A 25,240-nucleotide genomic window follows, 5' to 3' on the forward strand; every position below is an offset into this window, starting at 1 on the left:
GCGTGTGTGTGAAGTTATTCAGAATGACCCTATGTGCACCTTGAATCTTATATACCCTTTTAGGGATAGATTTAAAATAGCTCTGATACAGCAGAAACCACTAAATTAGGAAATTGCTAAATTGGGAATTGTATTTCAACCCAGAACAAAAACTGTGCTTTGACGGACACTAAATAACTTGACCAGCCACAGCAGTAACGACAGATTTAGCTGGATATAAATTTGAGGCCTAGTATTTAGGCGCTGGGTGACAGGTATAGGTTTACTGACAGAATTAGACTTGGAAATGCACAGTAGCGTGTGTGTGAAGTTATTCAGAATGACCCTATGTGCACCTTGAATCTTATATACCCTTTTAGGGATAGATTTAAAATAGCTCTGATACAGCAGAAACCACTAAATTAGGAAATTGCTAAATTGGGAATTGTATTTCAACCCAGAACAAAAACTGTGCTTTGACGGACACTAAATAACTTGACCAGCCACAGCAGTAACGACAGATTTAGCTGGATATAAATTTGAGGCCTAGTATTTAGGCGCTGGGTGACAGGTATAGGTTTACTGACAGAATTAGACTTGGAAATGCACAGTAGCGTGTGTGTGAAGTTATTCAGAATGACCCTATGTGCACCTTGAATCTTATATACCCTTTTAGGGATAGATTTAAAATAGCTCTGATACAGCAGAAACCACTAAATTAGGAAATTGCTAAATTGGGAATTGTATTTCAACCCAGAACAAAAACTGTGCTTTGACGGACACTAAATAACTTGACCAGCTACAGCAGTAACGACAGATTTAGCTGGATATAAATTTGAGGCCTATTATTTAGGCGCTGGGTGACAGGTATAGGTTTACTGACAGAATTAGACTTGGAAATGCACAGTAGCGTGTGTGTGAAGTTATTCAGAATGACCCTATGTGCACCTGGAATCTTATATACCCTTTTAGGGATAGATTTAAAATAGCTCTGATACAGCAGAAACCACTAAATTAGGAAATTGCTAAATTGGGAATTGTATTTCAACCCAGAACAAAAACTGTGCTTTGACGGACACTAAATAACTTGACCAGCCACAGCAGTAACGACAGATTTAGCTGGATATAAATTTGAGGCCTATTATTTAGGCGCTGGGTGACAGGTATACGTTTACTGACAGAATTAGACTTGGAAATGCACAGTAGCGTGTGTGTGAAGTTATTCAGAATGACCCTAAGTGCAACTGGAATCTTATATACCCTTTTAGGGATAGATTTAACATAGCCCTGATACAGCAGAAACCACTCAATTAGGAAATTGCTAAATTGGGAATTGTATTTCAACCCCTGAACAAAAACTGTGCTTTGACGGACACTAAATAACTTGACCAGCCACAGCAGTAACGACAGATTTAGCTGGATATAAATTTGAGGCCTATTATTTAGGCGCTGGGTGACAGGTATAGGTTTACTGACAGAATTAGACTTGGAAATGCACAGTAGCGTGTGTGTGAAGTTATTCAGAATGACCCTATGTGCACCTTGAATCTTATATACCCTTTTAGGGATAGATTTAAAATAGCTCTGATACAGCAGAAACCACTAAATTAGGAAATTGCTAAATTGGGAATTGTATTTCAACCCAGAACAAAAACTGTGCTTTGACGGACACTAAATAACTTGACCAGCCACAGCAGTAACGACAGATTTAGCTGGATATAAATTTGAGGCCTATTATTTAGGCGCTGGGTGACAGGTATAGGTTTACTGACAGAATTAGACTTGGAAATGCACAGTAGCGTGTGTGTGAAGTTATTCAGAATGACCCTATGTGCACCTTGAATCTTATATACCCTTTTAGGGATAGATTTAAAATAGCTCTGATACAGCAGAAACCACTAAATTAGGAAATTGCTAAATTGGGAATTGTATTTCAACCCAGAACAAAAACTGTGCTTTGACGGACACTAAATAACTTGACCAGCCACAGCAGTAACGACAGATTTAGCTGGATATAAATTTGAGGCCTAGTATTTAGGCGCTGGGTGACAGGTATAGGTTTACTGACAGAATTAGACTTGGAAATGCACAGTAGCGTGTGTGTGAAGTTATTCAGAATGACCCTATGTGCACCTTGAATCTTATATACCCTTTTAGGGATAGATTTAAAATAGCTCTGATACAGCAGAAACCACTAAATTAGGAAATTGCTAAATTGGGAATTGTATTTCAACCCAGAACAAAAACTGTGCTTTGACGGACACTAAATAACTTGACCAGCCACAGCAGTAACGACAGATTTAGCTGGATATAAATTTGAGGCCTATTATTTAGGCGCTGGGTGACAGGTATAGGTTTACTGACAGAATTAGACTTGGAAATGCACAGTAGCGTGTGTGTGAAGTTATTCAGAATGACCCTATGTGCACCTTGAATCTTATATACCCTTTTAGGGATAGATTTAAAATAGCTCTGATACAGCAGAAACCACTGAATTAGGAAATTGCTAAATTGGGAATTGTATTTCAACCCAGAACAAAAACTGTGCTTTGACAGACACTAAATAACTTGACCAGCCACAGCAGTAATGACAGATTTAGCTGGATATAAATTTGAGGCCTATTATTTAGACGCTGGGTGACAGGTATACGTTTACTGACAGAATTAGACTTGGAAAGGCACAGTAGCGTGTGTGTGAAGTTATTCAGAATGACCCTAAGTGCAACTGGAATCTTATATACCCTTTTAGGGATAGATTTAACATAGCCCTGATACAGCAGAAACCACTCAATTAGGAAATTGCTAAATTGGGAATTGTATTTCAACCCCTGAACAAAAACTGTGCTTTGACAGACACTAAATAACTTGACCAGCCACAGTAGTAATGATAGATTTAGCTGGATATAAATTTGAGGCCTATTATTTAGACGCTGGGTGACAGGTATAGGTTTACTGACAGAATTAGACTTGGAAATGCACAGTAGCGTGTGTGTGAAGTTATTCAGAATGACACTATGTGCACCTTGAATCTTATATACCCTTTTAGGGATAGATTTAAAATAGCTTTGATACAGCAGAAACCACTAAATTAGGAAATTGCTAAATTGGGAATTGTATTTCAACCCAGAACAAAAACTGTGCTTTGACGGACACTAAATAACTTGACCAGCTACAGCAGTAACGACAGATTTAGCTGGATATAAATTTGAGGCCTATTATTTAGGCGCTGGGTGACAGGTATAGGTTTACTGACAGAATTAGACTTGGAAATGCACAGTAGCGTGTGTGTGAAGTTATTCAGAATGACCCTAAGTGCAACTGGAATCCTATTTACCCTTTTAGGGATAGATTTAACATAGCTCTGATACAGCAGAAACCACTAAATTAGGAAATTGCTAAATTGGGAATTGTATTTCAATCCAGAACAAAAACTGTGCTTTGACGGACACTAAATAACTTGACCAGCCAAAGCAGTAACGACAGATTTAGCTGAATATAAATTTGAGGCCTAGTATTTAGGCACTGGGTGACAGGTATAGGTTTACTGACAGAATTAGACTTGGAAATGCACAGTAGCGTGTGTGTGAAGAAATTCAGAATGACCCTATGTGCACCTTGAATCTTATATACCCTTTTAGGGATAGATTTAAATAGCTCTGATACAGCAGAAACCACTAAATTAGGAAATTGCTAAATTGGGAATTGTATTTCAACCCAGAACAAAAACTGTGCTTTGACGGACACTAAATAACTTGACCAGCCACAGCAGTAACGACAGATTTAGCTGGATATAAATTTGAGGCCTATTATTTAGGCGCTGGGTGACAGGTATAGGTTTACTGACAGAATTAGACTTGGAAATGCACAGTAGCGTGTGTGTGAAGTTATTCAGAATGACCCTATGTGCACCTTGAATCTTATATACCCTTTTAGGGATAGATTTAAAATAGCTCTGATACAGCAGAAACCACTGAATTAGGAAATTGCTAAATTGGGAATTGTATTTCAACCCTGAACAAAAACTGTGCTTTGACAGACACTAAATAACTTGACCAGCCACAGCAGTAATGATAGATTTAGCTGGATATAAATTTGAGGCCTATTATTTAGGCGCTGGGTGACAGGTATAGGTTTACTGACAGAATTAGACTTGGAAATGCACAGTAGCGTGTGTGTGAAGTTATTCAGAATGACCCTATGTGCACCTTGAATCTTATATACCCTTTTAGGGATAGATTTAAAATAGCTCTGATACAGCAGAAACCACTAAATTAGGAAATTGCTAAATTGGGAATTGTATTTCAACCCAGAACAAAAACTGTGCTTTGACGGACACTAAATAACTTGACCAGCCATGGCAGTAACGACAGATTTAGCTGAATATAAATTTAAGGCCTAGTATTTAGGCGCTGTGTGACAGGTATAGGTTTACTGACAGAATTAGACTTGGAAATGCACAGTAGCGAGTGTGTGAAGTTATTCAGAATGACCCTATGTGCACCTTGAATCTTATATACCCTTTAAGGGATAGATTTAAAATAGCTCTGATACAGTAGAAACCACTAAATTAGGAAATTGCTAAATTGGGAATTGTATTTCAACCCAGAACAAAAACTGTGCTTTGACGGACACTAAATAACTTGACCAGCTACAGCAGTAACGACAGATTTACCTGGATATAAATTTGAGGCCTATTATTTAGGCGCTGGGTGACAGGTATACGTTTACTGACAGAATTAGACTGGGATATGGCCAAAAAATAACCACACTATTGATGGTTAAATGCACTTGGTGTGACAGCTTGACCAACCACACTATTGAGGGTTAAATGCACTTGGTGACAGGCTCAGCTTGCCCCTGATGTAGTATATGGCCAAAAAATAACCAGACTATTAATGGTTAAATGCACTTGGTGTGGCATCTTGACCCTGATGTAGTATTTAGCCAAAAAACAACCACACCATTGAGGGTTAAATGCACTTGGTGACAGCTTGCCCCTGATGTAGTATATGGCCAAAAAATAACCAGACTATTGATGGTTAAATGCACTTGGTGTGACAGCTTGACCCTGATGTAGGATTTAGCCAAAAAACAACCACACCATTGAGGGTAAAATGCACTTGGTGACAGCTTGCCCCTGATGTAGTATATGGCCAAAAAATAACCAGACTATTGATGGTTAAATGCACTTGGTGTGACAGCTTGACCCTGATGTAGGATTTAGCCAAAAAACAACCACACCATTGAGGGTAAAATGCACTTGGTGACAGCTTGCCCCTGATGTAGTATATGGCCAAAAAATAACCAGACTATTGATGGTTAAATGCACTTGGTGTGACAGCTTGACCCTGATGTAGGATTTAGCCAAAAAACAACCACACCATTGAGGGTTAAATGCACTTGGTGACAGCTTGCCCCTTATGTAGTATATGGCCAAAAAATAACCAGACTATTGATGGTTAAATGCACTTTGTGTGACAGCTTGACCCTGATGTAGGATTTAGCCAAAAAACAACCACACCATTGAGGGTAAAATGCACTTGGTGACAGCTTGCCCCTGATGTAGTATATGGCCAAAAAATAACCAGACTATTGATGGTTAAATGCACTTGGTGTGACAGCTTGACCCTGATGTAGGATTTAGCCAAAAAACAACCACACTATTGAGGGTTAATTGCACTTGGTGGCAGCTTGTGCTGGCGCACCACAAGACACAAATTGGCCGCCGATCACCCCAGAAAAAAGTGACTGAAAAACGCTCTGGGCAGCCTAAAAACAGTGAGCAATTCAATAGCAGCAGTTCAATCATCCACAGCTGCAGATCAATCTCTGAATTAAGTCTTTTGGAGGAGTTAATCACTGCCTAATCTTGCCCTAACGTCGCAGCTGCAACCTCTCCCTATGCTGATCAGAGCAGAGTGACGCGCGGCGCTATGCGACTCCAGCTTAAATAGAGGCTGGGTCACATGCTTCACTGGCCAATCACAGCCATGCCAATAGTAGGCATGGCTGTGACGGCCTCTTGGGGCAAGTAGTATGACGCTTGTTGATTGGCTGCTTTGCAGCCTTTCAAGAAGCGCCAAGAAAGCGACGAACATCGAACCCGAACCCTGACTTTTACGAAAATGTCCGGGTTCGGGTCCGTGTCACGGACACCCCAAAATTCGGTACGAACCCGAACTATACAGTTCTGGTTCGCTCATCCCTATTCATTAACCCTTTAGGTGTTGCACAAGAGTTATTGGCAAATGGGGATGAAATTTGAGAATTTCATTTTTTTGCCTAATTTTCCATTTTAACCAATTTTTTCCACTAACAAAGCAAGGGTTAACAGCCAAATAAGACTGTATCTTTATTGCCCTGACTCTGTCGTTTACAGAAACACTCCAGAAAGTGTTTTAAATGTCAAAGTGGGCGGGGCTACCAAATTGGCATATATTACACCTTTATTTCTCAACTTACGTTTTGGTTATTACAGTAGGAGCTAAATAGTTAAAATTGTCAATTTTCACAATTAACCCCTTCCCAACATACACCACACATGTATGGCAGATGTCCGGTCTTTAAAGATGGAGCGAGCACCATAGCTGCCGGGTGCCTGCTGTTTGCGGCCGGGTGCCTGCGTGGTGACGGGAGAAGTTTACAGACATCCCATCAGCTGATGGAATTTTAGTAAAACCAAACAGAGCAGCCTGCTGTGCATGTAGAAGAAAACAAAGAACATTTTAAAAAATTAGGCCCCATTCACAGTTGTGGTGGCATTCCGGCAAGCTATGCATGCAGCTATATTGGTTTGACCTAAACCCGGCATTTATGTCGGCAAAACAGCAGGAACACCACCGGATCCCATTATAGTCAATGGGGATCTAGCAGTACACAGTTGTATCTGGCAATGCCAGATACGGTGAGCTCCTGTAGCCTGATCCTCAGTTGGATCAGGCTACTGGATTACCAATGCAACTGTGAGCAAAGCCATAGCCAATTGGATAAATGAATTACTCCACATAATAAATTAAATAACGAGAAAGAAAAAAACAGAGGTGTCCACAGCCTTTAAGCCTAGGGGTGCTTGCACAAAACCAGCACAACAGGAATGTCCAGTTGTGTACCCCTCCATTGCAGTTGACTGTCTTGTGTATAGGCTTTATTAAGGAGCGGCTAGGAAAGCTCCTTCAGCCATGGTTATTTACAGGATTCATGACTAGTGTAAGCCGGTCTGGATAATATTATATGGTCGACTAATTACATCTGGTTGAATTGTGATGTAGTGTCATTAACCACTTCAGCCCCCCTAGCTTAAACACCCTTAATGACCAGACCACGTTTTACAATTCTGCACTACACTACTTTCATCGTTTATTGCTCGGTCATGCAACTTACCACTCAAATGAATTTTACCTCCTTTTCTTCTCACTAATAGAGCTTTCATTTGGTGGTATTTAATTGCTGGTGACGTTTTTAACTTTTTTTGTTATTAATCGAAGTTTAATGACATTTTTGCAAAAAAAAGGACATTTTTCACTTTCAGTTGCAAATTTTTTTAAAAAAATGACATCTATATATAAATTTTTCCCTAAATGTATTGTTTTACATGTCTTTGATAAAAAAAATGTTTGGGTAAAAAAAAAAATTGTTTGGGTAAAAGTTATAGCGTTTACAAACTATGGTACAAAAATGTGAATTTCCGCTTTTTGAAGCAGCTCTCAATTTCTGAGCACCTGTCAAATTTCCTGAGGTTCTACAATGCCCAGACAGTAGAAAAACCCCACAAATAACCCCATTTCGGAAAGTAGACACCTTAAGGTATTCGCTGATGGGCATAGTGAGTTCATAGAACTTTTTATTTTTTGTCACAAGTTAGCGGAAAATGGTGAATTTTTTATTTTTATTTTATTTCCTTACAAAGTCTCATATTCCACTAACTTGTGACAAAAAATAAAAACTTCCATGATCTCACTATGCCCATCATGAAATACCTTGGGGTGTCTTCTTTCCAAAATGGGGTCACTTGTGGGGTAGTTATACTGCCCTGGCATTTTAGGGGCCCAAATGCGTGAGAAGTAGTTTGAAATCAAAATCTGTAAAAAATGGCCGGTGAAATCCGAAAGGTGCTCTTTGGAATGTGGGCCCCTTTGCCCACCTAGGCTGCAAAAAAGTGTCACACAAGTGGTATCGCCGTACTCAGGAGAAGTTGGGGAATGTGTTTTGGGGTGTCATTTTACATATACCCATGCTGGGTGAGATAAATATCTTGGTCAAATGCCAACCTTGTATAAAAAAATGGGAAAAGTTGTCTTTTGCCGAGATATTTCTCTCACCCAGCATAGGTATATGTAAAATGACACCCCAAAACATATTCCCCAATTTCTCCTGAGTACGGCGATATCACATGTGTGACACTTTTTTGCAGCCTAGGTGGGCAAAGGGGCCCACATTCCAAAGAGCACCTTTCGGATTTCATGGCCATTTTTTACAGATTTTGATTTCAAACTACTTTGCACGCATTTGGGCACCTAAAATGCCAGGGCAGTATAACTACCCCACAAGTGACCCCATTTTGAAAAGAAGACACCCCAAGGTATTTTGTCATGGGCATAGTGAGTTCATGGAAGTTTTTATTTTTTGTCACAAGTTAGTGGAATATGAGACTTTGTAAGAAAAAAAAAATCATCATTTTCCACTAACTTGTGACAAAAAATAAAAAATTCTAGGAACTCGCCATGCCCCTCACGGAATACCTTGGGGTGTCTTCTTTCCAAAATGGGGTCACTTGTGGGGTATTTATACTGCCCTGGCATTTTAGGGGCCCAGATGCGTGAGAATGGCCGTGAAATCCGAAAGGTGCTCTTTGGAATGTGGGCCTCTTTGCCCACCTAGGCTGCAAAAAAGTGTCACACATGTGGTATCGCCGTACTCAGGAGAAGTTGGGGAATATGTTTTGGGGTGTCATTTGACATATACCCATGCTGGGTGAGAGAAATATCTCGGCAAAAGACAACTTTTCCTATTTTTTTATACATGGTTGGCATTTGACCAAGATATTTATCTCACCCAGCATGGGTATATGTAAAATGACACCCCAAAACACATTCCCCAACTTCTCCTGAGTACGGCGATACCACATATGTGACACTTTTTTGCAGCCTAGATGCGCAAAGGGGCCCAAATTCCTTTTAGGAGGGCATTTTTAGACATTTAGATCCCAGACTTCTTCTCACGCTTTTGGGCCCCTAAAATGTCAGGGCAGTATAAATACCCCACATGTGACCCCATTTTGGAAAGAAGACACCCCAAGGTATTCAATAAGGGGCATGGCGAGTTAATAAAAAAAAATTTGGGGGCACAAGTTAGCGGAAATTTTTTTATTTTATTTTTTCTCACATAGTCTTCCTTTCCGCTAATTTGGGACAAAAATTTCAATCTTTCATGGATTCAATATGCCCCTCACGGAATACCTTGGGGTGTCTTCTTTCCGAAATGGGGTCACATGTTGGGTATTTATACTGCCCTGGCATTTTAGGGGCCCTAAAGCGTGAGAAGAAGTCTGGAATATAAATGTCTAAAAAATTTTACGCATTTGGATTCCGGGAGGGGAATGGTGAGTTCATGTGAGATTTTATTTTTTGACACAAGTTAATGGAATATGAGACTTTGTAAGAAAAAACAAAAAAAAACTAAAATCAATTTCCGCTAACTTGTGCCAAAAAAGTGTCTGAATGGAGCCTTACAGGGTGGTGATCAATGACAGGGGGGTGATCAGGGAGTCTATATGGGGTGATCACCCCCCTGTAAGGCTCCATTCAGACGTCCGTATGTGTTTTGCGGATCCGATCCATGGATGCGTGGATCCGTAAAACACATACGGACGTCTGAATGGAGCCTTTCAGGGGGGTGATCAATGACAGGGGGGTGATCAATGACAGGGGGTGATCAGGGAGTGTATATAGAGTGATCACCCCCCTGTCATTGATCACCCCCCTGTAAGGCTCCATTCAGACGTCCGTATGTGTTTTGCGGATCCGATCCATGGATGCGTGGATCCGTAAAACACATACGGACGTCTGAATGGAGCCTTACAGGGGGGGGGGGATCAATGACAGGGGGGTGATCAATGACAGGGGGTGATCAGGGAGTGTATATGGAGTGATCACCCCCCTTTCATTGATCACCCCCCTGTAAGGCTCCATTCAGACGTCCGTATGTGTTCTGCGGATCCGATCCATGGATGCGTGGATCCGTAAAACACATACGGACATCTGAATGGAGCCTTACAGGGGGGTGATCAATGACAGGGGGGTGATCAATGACAGGGGGTGATCAGGGAGTGTATATGGGGTGATCACCCCCCTGTCATTGATCACCCCCCCTGTAAGGCTCAATTCAGACGTCCGTATGTGTTTTGCGGATCCGATCCATGGATGCGTGGATCCGATCCATGGATGCGTGGATCCGTAAAACACATACGGATGACTGAATGGAGCCTTACAGGGGGGTGATCAATGACAGGGGGTGAGCAATGAAAGGGGGGTGATCAGGGAGTCTATATGGGGTGATCAGGGGTTCATAAGGGGTTAATAAGTGACAAGGGGGGGTGTAGTGTAGTGTAGTGGTGTTTGGTGCTACTTTACAGAGCTACCTGTGTCCTCTGGTGGTCGATCCAAGCAAAAGGGACCACCAGAGGACCAGGTAGCAGGTATATTAGACACTGTTATCAAAACAGCGTCTAATATACCTGTTAGGGGTTACAAAAATCGCATCTACAGCTTGCCAGCGAACGATCGCCGCTGGCAGGCTGTAGGTCCTGTCTCTTACCTTCCGATCCTGTGAACGCGCGCGCCTGTGTGCGCGCGTTCACAGGAAGTCACGCGTCTCGCGAGATGATGCATAGACGCGTGACTCTGCCTGGGACAGCCGCCTCCGGACCGTGATCCTGCGTTAGGCGGTCCGGAGGCGGTTAAACACTAGCATCCTACATACAATGGCAAAGGATTTGTTTTAACATCTTAACAAACATATGGGATTCCCTACTGGGGTTATCTCTACAACAAATGGTTGAGGAGCCAACCCGGAGGGAGGCCATTTTGGATTTGGTATTCACAAATGGGAATTCGGTATATGATGTCATTGTAGGCGAAACCTTGGGATCTAGTGATCACCAGTCAGTGTGGTTTAATATAAGAACTGTGAAAGAGTCCCACCACACAAAAACAAAAGTTTTAGATTTTAGAAAAACAGACTTTTCAAAAATGAAATTAGTCATAAATGAGTCCTTATCAGACTGGAACAGATTACATGGAGTCCAGGAGAAATGGGACTACTTAAAAGGTGCATAATTGAAGGCAACAGAAAATTGCATTAGACTTGTCAGTAAAAGCAAAAAAAGGAAGAGACCACTGTGGTACTCAGCAAAAGTGGCCCAAATCATTAAAAATAAAAAGCTAGCATTTTGTAATTATAAAAAAAAAACAGAGCAATGAAGATAAGGAAATCTTCTAAAGCGCAGGCAGAAGAAAAACTAGCTCAGTCTATGAAAAAAGGGGATAAGACATTTTTCAGATATATAAATGATAAAAGGAAATTAAAACAAGGAATAACTAAATTAAAAACAAAGGACAGAAGGTATGTAGAAGAGAATAAAGGTCTAGCCGACTGCCTTAATGAATACTTCTGTTCAGTTTTTACAAAAGAAAAAGAAGGAGAAGGACCTCCACTAGAAAGGATGACTAATAAATCGTTTGATACATGTGTCTTTACAGAGGAAGATGTTCTAAGTTTGCTGTCTAAAGTGAAGACAAATAAGTCAAAGGGGCCTGATGAGATACATCCAAAATTATTAAAAGAGCTTAGTGGTGAGCTGGCAAAACCGTTAACAGATTTATTTAACCAATCATTAGTAACAGGAGTCGTCCCGGAAGATTGGAAATTGGCAAATGTCGTGCCCATTCACAAGAAAGGTAGTAGGGAGGAATCAAGCAACTATAGACCAGTGAGTCTGACATCAATAGTAGGCAAATTAATGGAAACCCTATTAAAGGATAGGATTGTGGAACATCTAAAATCCCATGGATTGCAAGATGAAAAACAACATGGGTTTACTTCAGGGAGATCATGTCAAACAAATCTTATAGATTTTTTTGACTGGGTGACTAAAATAATAGACGGTGGAGGTGCAGTAGACATCGCATATCTAGATTTTAGTAAGGCTTTTGACACTGTCCCACATAGAAGACTTATCAATAAACTGCAGTACATTGAGCATGGACTCCCATATTGTTGAGTGGATTAGGCAGTGGCTGAGTGACAGACAACAGAGGGTTGTAGTCAATGGAGAACATTCAAAACAAGGTCATGTTACCAGTGGGGTTCCACAGGGATCTGTACTGGGACCAATTTTGTTTAATATCTTCATAAGTGATATTGCAAAAGGCCTCGATGGTAAGGTTTGTCTTTTTGCTGATGACATAAAGATATGTAACAGGGTTGATGTTCCTGGAGGGAAAAGCCAAATGGAAAAGGATTTAGGAAAACTAGAAGAATGGTCAGAACTCTGGCAACTGAAATTTAATGTGGATAAGTGCAAGATAATGCACCTGGGGCATAAAAACCCAAGGGCAGACTATAGAATATTTGACACAGTCCTTACCTCAGTATCTGAGGAAAGGGATTTAGGAGTAATTATTTCAGAAGACTTAAAGGTGGGAAGACAATGTAATAGAGCAGCACGAAATGCCAGCAGAATGCTTGGATGTATAGGGAGAGGTATAAGCAGTAGAAAGAGTGAAGTGCTTATGCCGCTGTACAGAACACTGGTGAAACCTCACTTGGAGTATTGTGTGCAGTACTGGAGGCCATATCTCCAGAAGGATATAGATACTCTAGAGAGAGTTCAGAGAAGAGCTACTAAACTAGTACATGGATTGCAGGATAAAACTTACCAGGAAAGGTTAAAGGACCTTAAAATGTATAGCTTGGAAGAAAGAAGAGACAGAGGGGATATGATAGAAACTTTTAAATACATAAAGGGAATCAACTCGGTAATGGAGGAGAGCATATTTAAAAGAAGAAAAACTACCACAAGAGGACACAGTTTTAAATAAAGGGGAAAAGGTTTAAAAGTAATATAAGGAAGTATTACTTTACTGAGAGAGTAGTGGATGCATGGAATAGCCTTCCTGCAGAAGTGGTAGCTGCAAATACAGTGAAGGAGTTTAAGCATGCATGGGATAGGCATAAGGCTATCCTTTATATAAGATAGGGCCAGGGACTATTCATAGGATTCAGATATATTGGGCAGACTAGATAAGCCAAATGGTTCTTATCTGCCGACACAGTCTATGTTTTCTATGTTTCTATATGGGATCATTTATCAAACTGGTATAAAGTAGAACTGGCTTAGTTGTCCATAGCAACCAATCAGATTCCACCTTTCATTTTCCAAAGGAGCTGTCAAAATTAAAAGGGGGAATCTGATTGGTTGCTATGGACAACTAAGTCAGTTCTACTTTACACCAGTTTGATAAATGACTGATTTGAATGCAAAATTGTTTATTAAAGGGTTTCTACCACTTGCATATCACATATTTGGTGATCAGACACTAGCGATCCGCTAGTGTCTGATGTAGCTTACAAGCTAATTATTACCTTAATCCGTTCGGCCAATACCTCAAAAAAAGCACTTATATCTTTATGCAAATGAGCCTCTAGGTGCTATGCAGGCGTTTTTCCAGCACCTAGAGGCTCCGTCTACCTTGCAGTTTGCCGCCCATCGCCTCGCTCCAGCACGCCCATCTCTTACCGTATTCGATCCTCCCCCTGCTTCAGCCTACAGAAATCCCGCGCCTGCGCCGTTCGTCGCGGCATTCGGAGGCATTCGGCGCAGGCGCAGTCAATGTCTGACCGCTCCGTGCTCAGACATTTCCACTGCGCCTGCGCCGATGTCATCGGCGCAGGCGCAGTGGAAATGTCTGAGCACGGAGCGGTCAGACATTGACTGCGCCTGCGCCGAATGCCGCGACGAACGGCGCAGGCGCGAGATTTCGGAAGGCAGAAGCAGGGGGAGGATCGAATAGAGTTGAAGATGGGCGTGCTGGAGCGAGGCGCTGGGCGGCAAACTGCAAGGTAGACGGAGCCTCTAGGTGCTGGAAAAACGCCTGCATAGCACCTAGAGGCTCATTTGCATAAAGATATAAGTGCTTTTTTTGAGGTATGGGCCGAACGGATTAAGGTAATAATTAGCTTGTAAGCTACATCAGACACTAGCGGATCGCTAGTGTCTGATCACCAAATATGTGATATGCAAGTGGTAGAAACCCTTTAAGCAGGAAACTTTGCATTTCACAACTCACTTTTTCAGTTTTGACAGTCAATATTATTTACAGATAAAAGGAGTTTTAATGGGGCAAAATATTTCCCATCAAAATACTTTGCCATTGTTTTATGACACTACATCACAGCTCAACCAGATGTAATTAGTCGACCATATAATATTATCCAGACCGGCTTACACTTGTCGTGAATCCTGTAAATAACCATGGGGTACCTCAGGGGTCAGTATTGAGCCCTATTCTCTTCAATATATTTATTAATGATCTTGTAGAAGGCTTGCACAGTAAAGTATCAATTTTCGCAGATGAAAATTAAATAAAGTAATTTACACTGAAGAGGACAGTATAACTACTACAGAGGGATCTGGATAGACTGGAGGCTTGGGCAGATAAGTGGAAGATGAGGTTTAACACTGGCAAATGTAAAGTTATGCACATGGGAAGGAATAATGCAAATCACCCATACATACTAAATGATAAAACACTCGGTAACATGGTGACATGGAAAAGGATCTAGGAGTTTTAATAAACAGCAAACTAAGCTGAAAAAACCAGTGTCAGGCAGTTGCTGCCAAGGCCAATAAGATAATGGGTTGCATCAGAAGGGACATAGATGCCAGTGATAAGAACATAGTCCTACCACTTTACAAATCGCTAGTCAGACCACACATGCAGTACTGTGTACAGTTCTGGGCTCCTGTAAACAAGGCAGACATAGCAGAGCTGGAGAAGGTCCAGAGGAGGGCAACTAAAGTAATAACTGGAATGGGGCAACTAGAGTACCCTGAAAGATTATCAAAATTAGGGTTATTCACTTTAGAAAAAAGATGACTGAGGGGAGATCTAATTAATATGTATAAATATATCAGGGGTCAGTACAGAGATCTGTCCCATCATCTATTTATCCCCAGGACTGTGACTGTGACGAGGGGACATCCTCTGCGTCTGGAGAAAAGAAGGTTTGTACACAAACATAGAAAAGGATTCTTTACGGTAAGAGCAGTGAGACTATGGAACTCTCTGCCTGAGGAGGTGGTGATGGTGAGTACAATAAAGGAATTCAAGAGGGGCCTGGATGTATTTCTGGAGTGTAATAATATTACAGGCTATAGCTACTAGAGAGGGGTCGTTGATCCAGAAAGTTATTCTGATTGCCTGATTGGAGTCGGGAAGGAATTTTTTATTCCCCTAAAGTGAGGAAAATTTGCTTCTACCTTACAGGGTTTGTTTTTTTTGCCTTCCTCTGGATCAACTTGCAGGATAACAGGCTGAACTGGATGGACAAATGTCTTTTTTCGGCCTTATATACTATATTACTATCTCCACCTATCCCCATGGTGGCAGAAATATTGATGTACATCTATTCAGTAGATAATCTTTTTGCAGGACGTTTACACTGGTATGGCAGGTACCAGTGGTGTACATAGAGAAGTAAGGGCCCTATAGCAAGCATAAAACTAGGCCCCCCACACAGGACAGAAGAGTTTATGCCTAAGCCCTTTTCAATGACCCTTGGCCCATTTTTCCACTGCCTCATTTACTAAAAGTTGTTTCTTTGGCCGAATGCACACGGCCGTGTTTCATGGCCGTGAGCGGTCCGTGGAACCACGGGCTGGATTCCTGCTAAGAGCAGGAGTGCACGGCGTCATTGGTGAAACACGGCCGTGTGCATTCGGCCTTTAGAGGGGAGAGTGCTGACTAAGTTTTCACCTTGAGTAGAGGAGGAGATAATCCCAACTAAGACTGGGCCCCCTCTTGCCCTGGGCCCCATAGCAGTCGCATGGTCTGTTGTTATGGTAGTTACACCCCTTGCAGGTACATAGACAGTCTATTTATTGTTGATTTGGTAGGGTGCCTGCCAGGCCAGTGTCTCTAGGAATATATTATTCCCAATTTCTCCCCCAATCTAAGAAAAAGCACACATTATCAAATGCAGCAAACCACTCAACACACAATGGCAAAGTTAGGCTATTGTCACGGAAGGTGTACAGGCAACAAGACAACCCAAAATGAATATACGACTCACTGGATCCAAAACTAAGGAACAAAAAGGGAGACCCCTGCATCAGACCTGGCTCTCTCCCTTACTGCTCAGCCTATGCAAAATTCCCAATGGTGGATGATCGCATATCCTCGTACCTCGACTGTATAACACCTGAACACCCTATAATAGTGAGGGGGCACGACCACCGGCTCCCTACACTAGATACGGAGGGAGTCAGGGTCACCTGGGATCCAGCAAACAGAAAAACACAAATGAATGCACAACACTTATCTTGTTGAAGTCTGGGAAGTAGGATCAGCATGCACACACACTCCAGGAAGTAATATAAACCGCAAACTGATGCACTATGGGGAGGAATTTAAAGGGATGCAATCAGTACAACTACATGACAGCTGAGAGAGGCTAACGAGATGAGGAACTGAAAGCAAAACAAAGGAAGCTCAAGGAGGAGGTTCTGAAAGGCATCTGTCAGAGCTTCTCGGATGCCCGGTGGTGACAGCTATTCGACAGTGTATATGGGAGTAGAGTAAGTGTACCTCCTCACAGACTGGCCACTCAAATGAAAGCTGAAGATGAAACAGCTCCTGTGATAATAGCTACTAACAACCTGCAGATGAGGTGGCTGCAAAGTAAGACTGAAAAGTTGCCGATATCTGTGTCGAAGGATAAAGAGCCAAATTGCCAGGTGAGAAGCTGGATCCGTTAGAGAGACAAAGTAGTAGTGTTAGTGTCACCAGGCCTGAAGAGGAGTTGATGCCCTGCTCCATATGTTAGCCCTTGGGAACACTAGAGCAGTGGAAAGATCATTTAGACAAGTGTTTCAAGCTGCAAGAAGAAAGGAGACAGGAACTAGGACACTTGAGGTCTAGAGGCCTGTAGCATCATCTCAGATCAGGGAGCCCTGGATATGGAAGTCTCCCTTGGAAATGATAGATTATAAATAAGAACTGTATATAGTTGTGAGGACTGTACCTCTAAATGTGAGACTGCTACCACCAAGAGTACTATGCCATCATATTGAGTGATGCATCTACCAAGGTGTATACTTGTGAATATACTGTACTTGAAAATATTAGAGCGCCATTGTACTACAGTGATCCATCAACATACAATATTAATTGGTTCAGCGACTGCCATTGTATGTTGAAACCATAAGTCTATGGAAAATGGGCAATTGGTTCCAAACCTCAAAAATGTCAACCCGGAATAAGGAAAAAGGGAGGATTGAGGTACATTAAGCACAAAATTGATAGAAATAAAGAAGGTTCTTACCTTTAGCAGTCAGAAGAAGCTTCTGGATCACTCTCTACATGTATGGGAGCATCTTCAAGGTCTTTTCTTGGCCTTTTGGTACTGATGAAAAAAGCGTATAATGTAACTTGTTTCTGGCGTTTTTTCTGAAGATTCCTGAAGTAGTTCAGCACCTTGTCTTCATAATCACAGGTTTTAGGCTCAGCAAGAGAAATGTCTGGGTGTTTTCGGACAACAATCTTCACAACTTCCAAGGAAGAAAAAAGATTCTTCATATCTTGAGCTGTGATAACATGGTCATCTTCACAACGCTCCTCTTCTCTACTGTCATGCTCTGTTGACTTGTCAAGCTCAAGTAACTCTTCTGTAGTCAGTTCGCTCTCATGTTCTTGAATAAGCTCTTCTACATCATGTTTATCAACTTCCAAACCCATAGACTGGGCTAAATTGACAATCTCCTGCTCAATCTCTTTTTCTGTATGAACCACAGAAACAGTGGCTTATTGCGCAACAGAGGTCCACAATTATCTCCAAGCAGAATTAAGGACACGAATAGAAACATCATTCCATGCACTAACAATTAGCCTCACACAGTCCAAGTTAAACTTTGTTTTCCAAAACTCTTTCAATGTCAAGTTTCTGTCTGCCTCAGTAGCTTCAAAGCATTTTGCAAACATCTTCTTGGTGTACAGCATCTTGAAGTTTGAGATGACCTGTTGATTGATAGGTTGAAGAAGAGGAGTGGTGTTTTGAGGTAGAAATTTAATTGCGATTAAATTAAATTGGGCCTCCAATGATTCTGCCAGTGCTGGGTCATGACCAGGAGCATTGTCTAACAGCAGCAGTGCTTTTACCGGCAGTCTGTTTTCTCCAGGTATGATTTCACTGAAAGCCAAAAGTCTTCTGTTGCCCATTCATTAAAGACATGTCTGGTCACCCAGGCCTTCCTATTGCAGCACCAGAACACTCCTAAATTGGCTTTAATGACTTTCTTCTGTTTAAAAACTCTAGGGGTATCAGAATGATAAACCAACATTGGTTTTAGCTTAAAATCCCCCGATGAATTAGCACCCAGCAGGAGGGATAGTCGGTCTTTCATAGGCTTATTGACTAGCTTCTTCTCTGGTGATGTATGTTCGCTTGGGCATTTTCTTCCAGAATAAGCCAGTTTCATTACAATTGAAAACTTGTTGTGGAAGGTAGCCTTCATCATCCATAAGATGCTGAAATTCCAGCTTAAAAGAATCAGATGCTTCATTGTTTGAGCTAGCTGCCTCTCCATGTTGTATCACACTCTTCACCTCACATCTTTGCTTAAAACGTTCAAACCAACCTTTGCTGGCTCTAAATTCTTCATAACGAATTGTACCAGCGGCATCACCACTTGATTCTGCCTTTGCTTTCAGTTCTTCAAAAATGGATTTTGCACGTTCACAGATAAAGTTTCCTGAAACAGTGTCCCCGCTCATTTGCTTTTCCTTAATCCATAAATACAGCAACCTCTCCATCTCAACAATAAGATCTCTGCCTTTGTGAATTGTGGTTGATTGGTCGGTCACTTTTATGCTGTTAAGTGTGTCTCTCTTCTTCACAATTGTAGAAATGGTTGATTGTGAGAAACCATACTGTTGCACTAACTCACTTATCTTCATGTCATTGTCGTCATTTTTTTTATATTTCCTGTTTTATTTTTATAGGAATTTTATTTTTTGCCTGTTTGGTAGGCATAATGTCCCTTCAGGGTGCTCTATAGAGAAAAAAAATTGCCACTGTTAAAAATCCTCCAAAAATCCTTGGTGGTAATTCTACTGCTAAATGTGTGGGGGTGGGGGCTTTACTGTTCAGCCTGATTTTGGGGTACTGTACTGTATTTTGTAGTAAAAGCAGTGTGCATAGAGGCTTACCGTTTTACTGTAAATTAAGTGTTCAGCCCGCAGCTTGCCTGTCACTCTCCACACGATCCTCACGACACAGCCCTACAGCAACCACGGCATTCAGCCAATCAGCTTTCACAGCACTTCAAACTGTAGAGCACGCTGATTGGCTGAAGTAACAGTATGTCACGGAAGGTGTGCAGGAAACTAGAAAACACAAAATGAATATACGACTGACTGGATCCAAAACTAAGGAACAAAAAGGGAGAGCCCTGCATCAGACCTGGCTCTCTCCCTGGCTGCTCAGCCTATGCAAAAATCCCAATGGTGGATGATCGCATATCCTCGTACCTTGACTGTATAACACCTGAACACCCTATAATAGTGAGGGGACATGACCACCGGCTCCCTACACTAGATACGGAGGGAGTCAGGGTCACCTGGGATCCAGCAAACAGAAAAACACAAATGAATGAACAAAACTTATCTTGTAGAAGACTCAGAAGTAGGAACAGCATGCACACACTCCAGGAAATTGTATAAACCGCAAAGTGATGCACTATGGGAAAGGATTTAAAGGGATGCAATCAGTGCAACTACATGACAGCTGAGAGAGGCTAACGAGATGAGAAAATGAAAGCAAAACAAAGAAACCTCAAGGAGGAGGTTCTAGACGTTTGTCAGAGCTTCTCAGATGTCTGGTGGTGACAGTACCCCTCCTTCTACGAGTGAACTCCAGACACTCAGAGCCCACCTTCTCAGGATGGGACCTATGGAAAGCCCTGATGAGACGAGTGGCCTTAATGTCCGTCACTGGGACCCACATCCTCTCCTCAGGACCATAACCCTCCCAATGAACGAGGTACTGGAGAGAACCGCGGACCACACGAGAATCCACAATCCTAGAGACCTGAAATTCAAGATTACCATCAACCACAATCCGAGGAGGAGGCAAAGACAAGGGTACAATGGGTTGGACATAATGTTTTAATAAGGACTTATGAAAAACATTATGGATCTTCCAAGTCTGAGGAAGATCAAGACGGTAGGCAACAGGATTGATGACGGACAAGATTTTGTAAGGCCCAATAAACTTAGGACCCAACTTCCAGGAGGGAACATTCAATTTGAAATTCTTAGTAGACAACCACACCAGATCACCAACATTCAGGTCCGGACCAGGCACACGTCTCTTATCCGCCACACGCTTATATCTCTCACTCATGCTCTTTAGATTATCCTGAATCTTTTGCCAAATAGAGGACAAAGACGAGGAGAATCTGTCCTCATCAGGTAAACCAGAAGACCCCTCTCCAGAGAATGTCCCAAACTGCAGATGAAACCCATATGCACCAAAAAATTGTGACTTATCAGAGGACTCCTGAAGACGGTTATTTAAAGCAAACTCAGCAAGGGACAAAAAAGAACACCGATCCTCCTGATTCTCCGCCACAAAACAGCGCAGATATGTCTCCAGATTCTGATTGACGCGCTCTGTCTGGCCATTCGACTGCGGGTGGAAAGCAGAAGAGAATGACAACCGAACCCCCAAGCGAGAACAGAAAGCCTTCCAGAATCTGGAAACAAACTGCGTGCCCCTATCAGAGACTATGTCTGAAGGAATACCATGCAATTTGACAATGTGATCAATAAATGCCTGCGCCAGCGTCTTAGCATTGGGCAAGCCAGGAAAAGGGATGAAATGCACCATTTTGCTAAAACGGTCCACCACCACCAGAATCACAGTCTTCCCTGAGGAACGAGGCAGGTCCGTAATGAAGTCCATGGACAGATGTGTCCAAGGACGGGGAGGAATGGGTAAGGGAAGGAGAGGACCTGATGGCCGTGAATGAGGGACTTTGGCACGAGCGCAGGTCTCGCAGGCTGCCACAAAACCCTCAACCGACTTACGAAGCGCCGGCCACCAGAATCTCCTGAGCGATGAGATCCACTGTGGCTCTTGCCCCCGGGTGCCCAGCAAGGACAGTATCATGGTGTTCCTTAAAAATCTTGTGTCTTAAAGCGAGAGGCACAAACAACCTCCCAGGAGGACAAAGATCAGGAGCCTCTGACTGGGCTACCTGAACCTCTGCCTCCAATTCAGGATAAAGAGCAGAGACGACCACACCTTCAGCCAAAATGGGACCCGGGTCTTCAAAATTCCCACCTCCCAGAAAACAACGTGACAGGGCATCCGCCTTCACATTCTTAACCCCAGGGCGGAACGTGACAACAAAATTAAACCTGGAAAAGAACAAAGACCATCTGGCCTGTCTAGGGTTCAGACGCTTGGCTGACTCCAAGTAGGCCAGATTCTTATGGTCAGTAAACACGGTAATAGGGTGTCTGGCTCCCTCTAGCCAATGGCGACATTCCTCAAAAGCCAACTTGATGGCCAACTACTCCCTATCTCCCACATCGTAATTTCTCTCTGCGGAGGAGAGTTTCTTCGAGAAAAAGGCACACGGTGGCCATTTGGCAGGAGAGGGACCCTGAGACAAGACCGCACCCACACCCACCTCAGAAGCATCAACCTCAACTATGAAGGGTAGAGAAATATCAGGTTGTACCAACATGGGAGCAGAAGCAAAACTCTCCTTGATATTAGAAAAGGCCTTACGCGCCTCTACCGACCCGGAGGAAAAATCTACCCCCTTTCTAGTCATATCAGTGAGTTGTTTAACAACAGAGGAATAATTCAAAATAAACTTCCTGTAATAATTGGCAAAGCCCAAAAAATGCATCAGCGCCTTCTGATTCTCAGGAAGCTCCCACTCAAGCACAGCGCGGTCCTTCTCGGGGTCCATGCGAAAACCAGAAGCGGAGAGAAGAAACCCCAGAAATTGAATTTCTGGAACCGCAAACACACATTTCTCCAGTTTAGCGTACAATTTATTCTCCCGCAGGATGAGCAAGACCTGACGTAAGTGTTCCTTATGAGTTTTGAAATCAGGAGAAAAAATCAAAATGTCATCTAGATACACTAATACAAATTTCCCCATTAAATGATAAAAAATGCTGTTCACAAAATGCTGAAAGACGGCTGGAGCATTAATCAAACCAATAGGCATAACCAAATTCTCAAAATGGCCCTCAGGGGTATTGAAGGCCGTCTTCCATTCGTCTCCTTCTCTGACCCTGACCAGGTTGTATGCCCCTCTTAGATCCAACTTGGAAAAAACTTTAGCCCCAACAATCTGGGTAAACAGGTCCGGGATCAGAGGAAGCGGATAAGGGTCACGAATTGTGATACTGTTCAGCTCCCTGAAATCCAGACATGGTCTTAAAGAACCATCTTTTTTCTTAACAAAGAAAAAAACAGCGGCAACAGGTGACTTCGAGGGTCGTATGTGTCCCTTTCTCAGACTCTCAGAGATATAAGCACGCATAGCGACCCTTTCAGGTTGGGAGAGATTGTATAAACGAGATTTAGGCAGCTTGGCGCCTGGGGTGAGATTAATAGGGCAATCGTACTCCCTGTGCGGGGGCAAGTCCTGAACACCACTTTCAGAGAAGACATCCGAAAATTTAGAGAGAAAAGATGGTCTTAGTAGCAACCTCAGAAACAGATGTCGTGAGGCAATTCTCTCTGCAAAAGTCACTCCAACCATTTATTTGCCTCACTTGCCAATCAATGGTGGGGTTATGTTTAGTGAGCCAGGGTAGCCACAACACTAGAGGAGTAGGCAACCCGCTAAGGACGAAACATGACACATCCTCAACATGAGCATCACTCACAATCAAACGGATATTGTGAACTATGCCCTTTAACGATTTCTGAGAAAGTGGAGCGGAATCAATAGCAAAAACAGGTATATCCTTTCCCAAAGTGCATACCTGGAAACCATGAGTTATAGCAAATTGATTATCAATGAGATTGACAGCTGCTCCACTATCTACAAAAATCTCACAAATAATGTTCTTGCTCTCTAGCGCCACCCTGGCAGGTAGGACAAAACGGGAACTACAAGCAAACTGAAAACCTTCAATTTCCGCATCAACCCTGCCAATGGTAACAGATGGAACATTTTTAAAGGATTTTTTTCTTTTTGTTTCTTTATTACTCTCAAAAAACTGCCTGAATCTCCTAGAGGGACAAACATTTGCCAAATGATACCTCCACAACAGAAACAAACCTTCCCATGAGGGCTGAATCTTCTATTGTTAGAGGCAATCAAACCCAGCTGCATGGGCTCCTGCTCAGAAGGGATTGACAGTGACTGAGACCCCTGTGCACTGAATGAGACCGCCGCACTGTCCTGGGATTGAGTATGACAGGAAGGAGTGATCTCTCCTTTCTCTCTAAGACGCCTGTCAATACGAACGGCCTGAGACATGGCAGAGTCCAAGGAGGTAGGTCTCTCATGAAAGGCAAATGCTTCTTTCAATCCCTCTGAAAGACCATGGCAAAATTGACTTCGGAGTGCAGCATCATTCCAACCAGTATCAGCTGCCCATCTCCGAAATTCTGAACAGTATATCTCTGCGGATTGTTTACCCTGACATAAAAGACGTAGTCTAGACTCAGCCAGAGCAATACGATCCGGATCATCATATATCTGACCCAGGGCTAAAAATAATTCATCCACTGAACGGAGGGGCCTGTGCCCCCACCGGCAGCGAAAAGGCCCAGGACTGAGCGTTATCCCTGAGCAGCGAGATGATGATCCCCACCCTCCCTTCCTCATCACCAGAGGAATGGGGAAGTAGGCAAAAATGGAGTTTGCAAGCCTCTCTAAAACGCACAAAATTCTCACTACCCCTGGAGAACGTATCCGGGAGTGAGGCTCAGAACAAACTCCATGAACGCAAGCTGAACCGGTCACTTGAAACTGAAAACGAGTCTTACGGAGATCTGCTACCTCCAATGAAAGACCCTGCATGCGTTCAGTCAAAAGTGAAACCGGATCCATGCTTGAGACGGTTTTGGCGGTTTATAATGTCACGGACGGTGTGCAGGAAACTAGAAAACACAAAATGAATATACGACTGACTGGATCCAAAACTAAGGAACAAAAAGGGAGAGCCCTGCATCAGACCTGGCTCTCTCCCTGGCTGCTCAGCCTATGCGAAAATCCCAATGGTAGATGATCGCATATCCTCGTACCTCGACTGTATAACACCTGAACACCCTATAATAGTGAGGGGACACGACCACCGGCTCCCTACACTAGATACGGAGGGAGTCAGGGTCACCTGGGATCCAGCAAACAGAAAAACACAAATGAATGAACAAAACTTATCTTGTAGAAGACTCAGAAGTAGGAACAGCATGCACACACTCCAGGAAGTTGTATAAACCGCAAAGTGATGCACTATGGGAAAGGATTTAAAGGGATGCAATCAGTGCAACTACATGACAGCTGAGAGAGGCTAACGAGATGAGAAAATAAAAGCAAAATAAAGGAACCTCAAGGAGGAGGTTCTAGACGTCTGTCAGAGCTTCTCAGATGTCTGGTGGTGACACAGTACAGGGGTGGTACTGTACTCCAGCCTATCAGCGTATGTCTCTGATTACCTCAGACTCCACACACTTACCTGGAGATGAAACACTGATTGGCTGTATTACAGCCAATCAGCATGTACAATAGTTTGCTTTGGTTGCCGTTTCACTGAGGCTGCCGAGCTGCCTCACAATCACAAAAGGTATCGTATGTTGAGTCTGTATTCAATTGACGATGGCCTAGAAGAGGCGATCGTAAGTTGAATCCATCGCATGTTGAGTACATCGTGTGTCGAGTTATCACTGTATTTGGAGAGAATAGAAAATCTAATAGCAAATACAGTGCCTTGGAGAAGTATTCATA

Source organism: Bufo gargarizans, chromosome 1 (genome assembly GCF_014858855.1).
Source record: "Bufo gargarizans isolate SCDJY-AF-19 chromosome 1, ASM1485885v1, whole genome shotgun sequence".
Classification (NCBI taxonomy): Eukaryota; Metazoa; Chordata; class Amphibia; order Anura; family Bufonidae; genus Bufo; species Bufo gargarizans.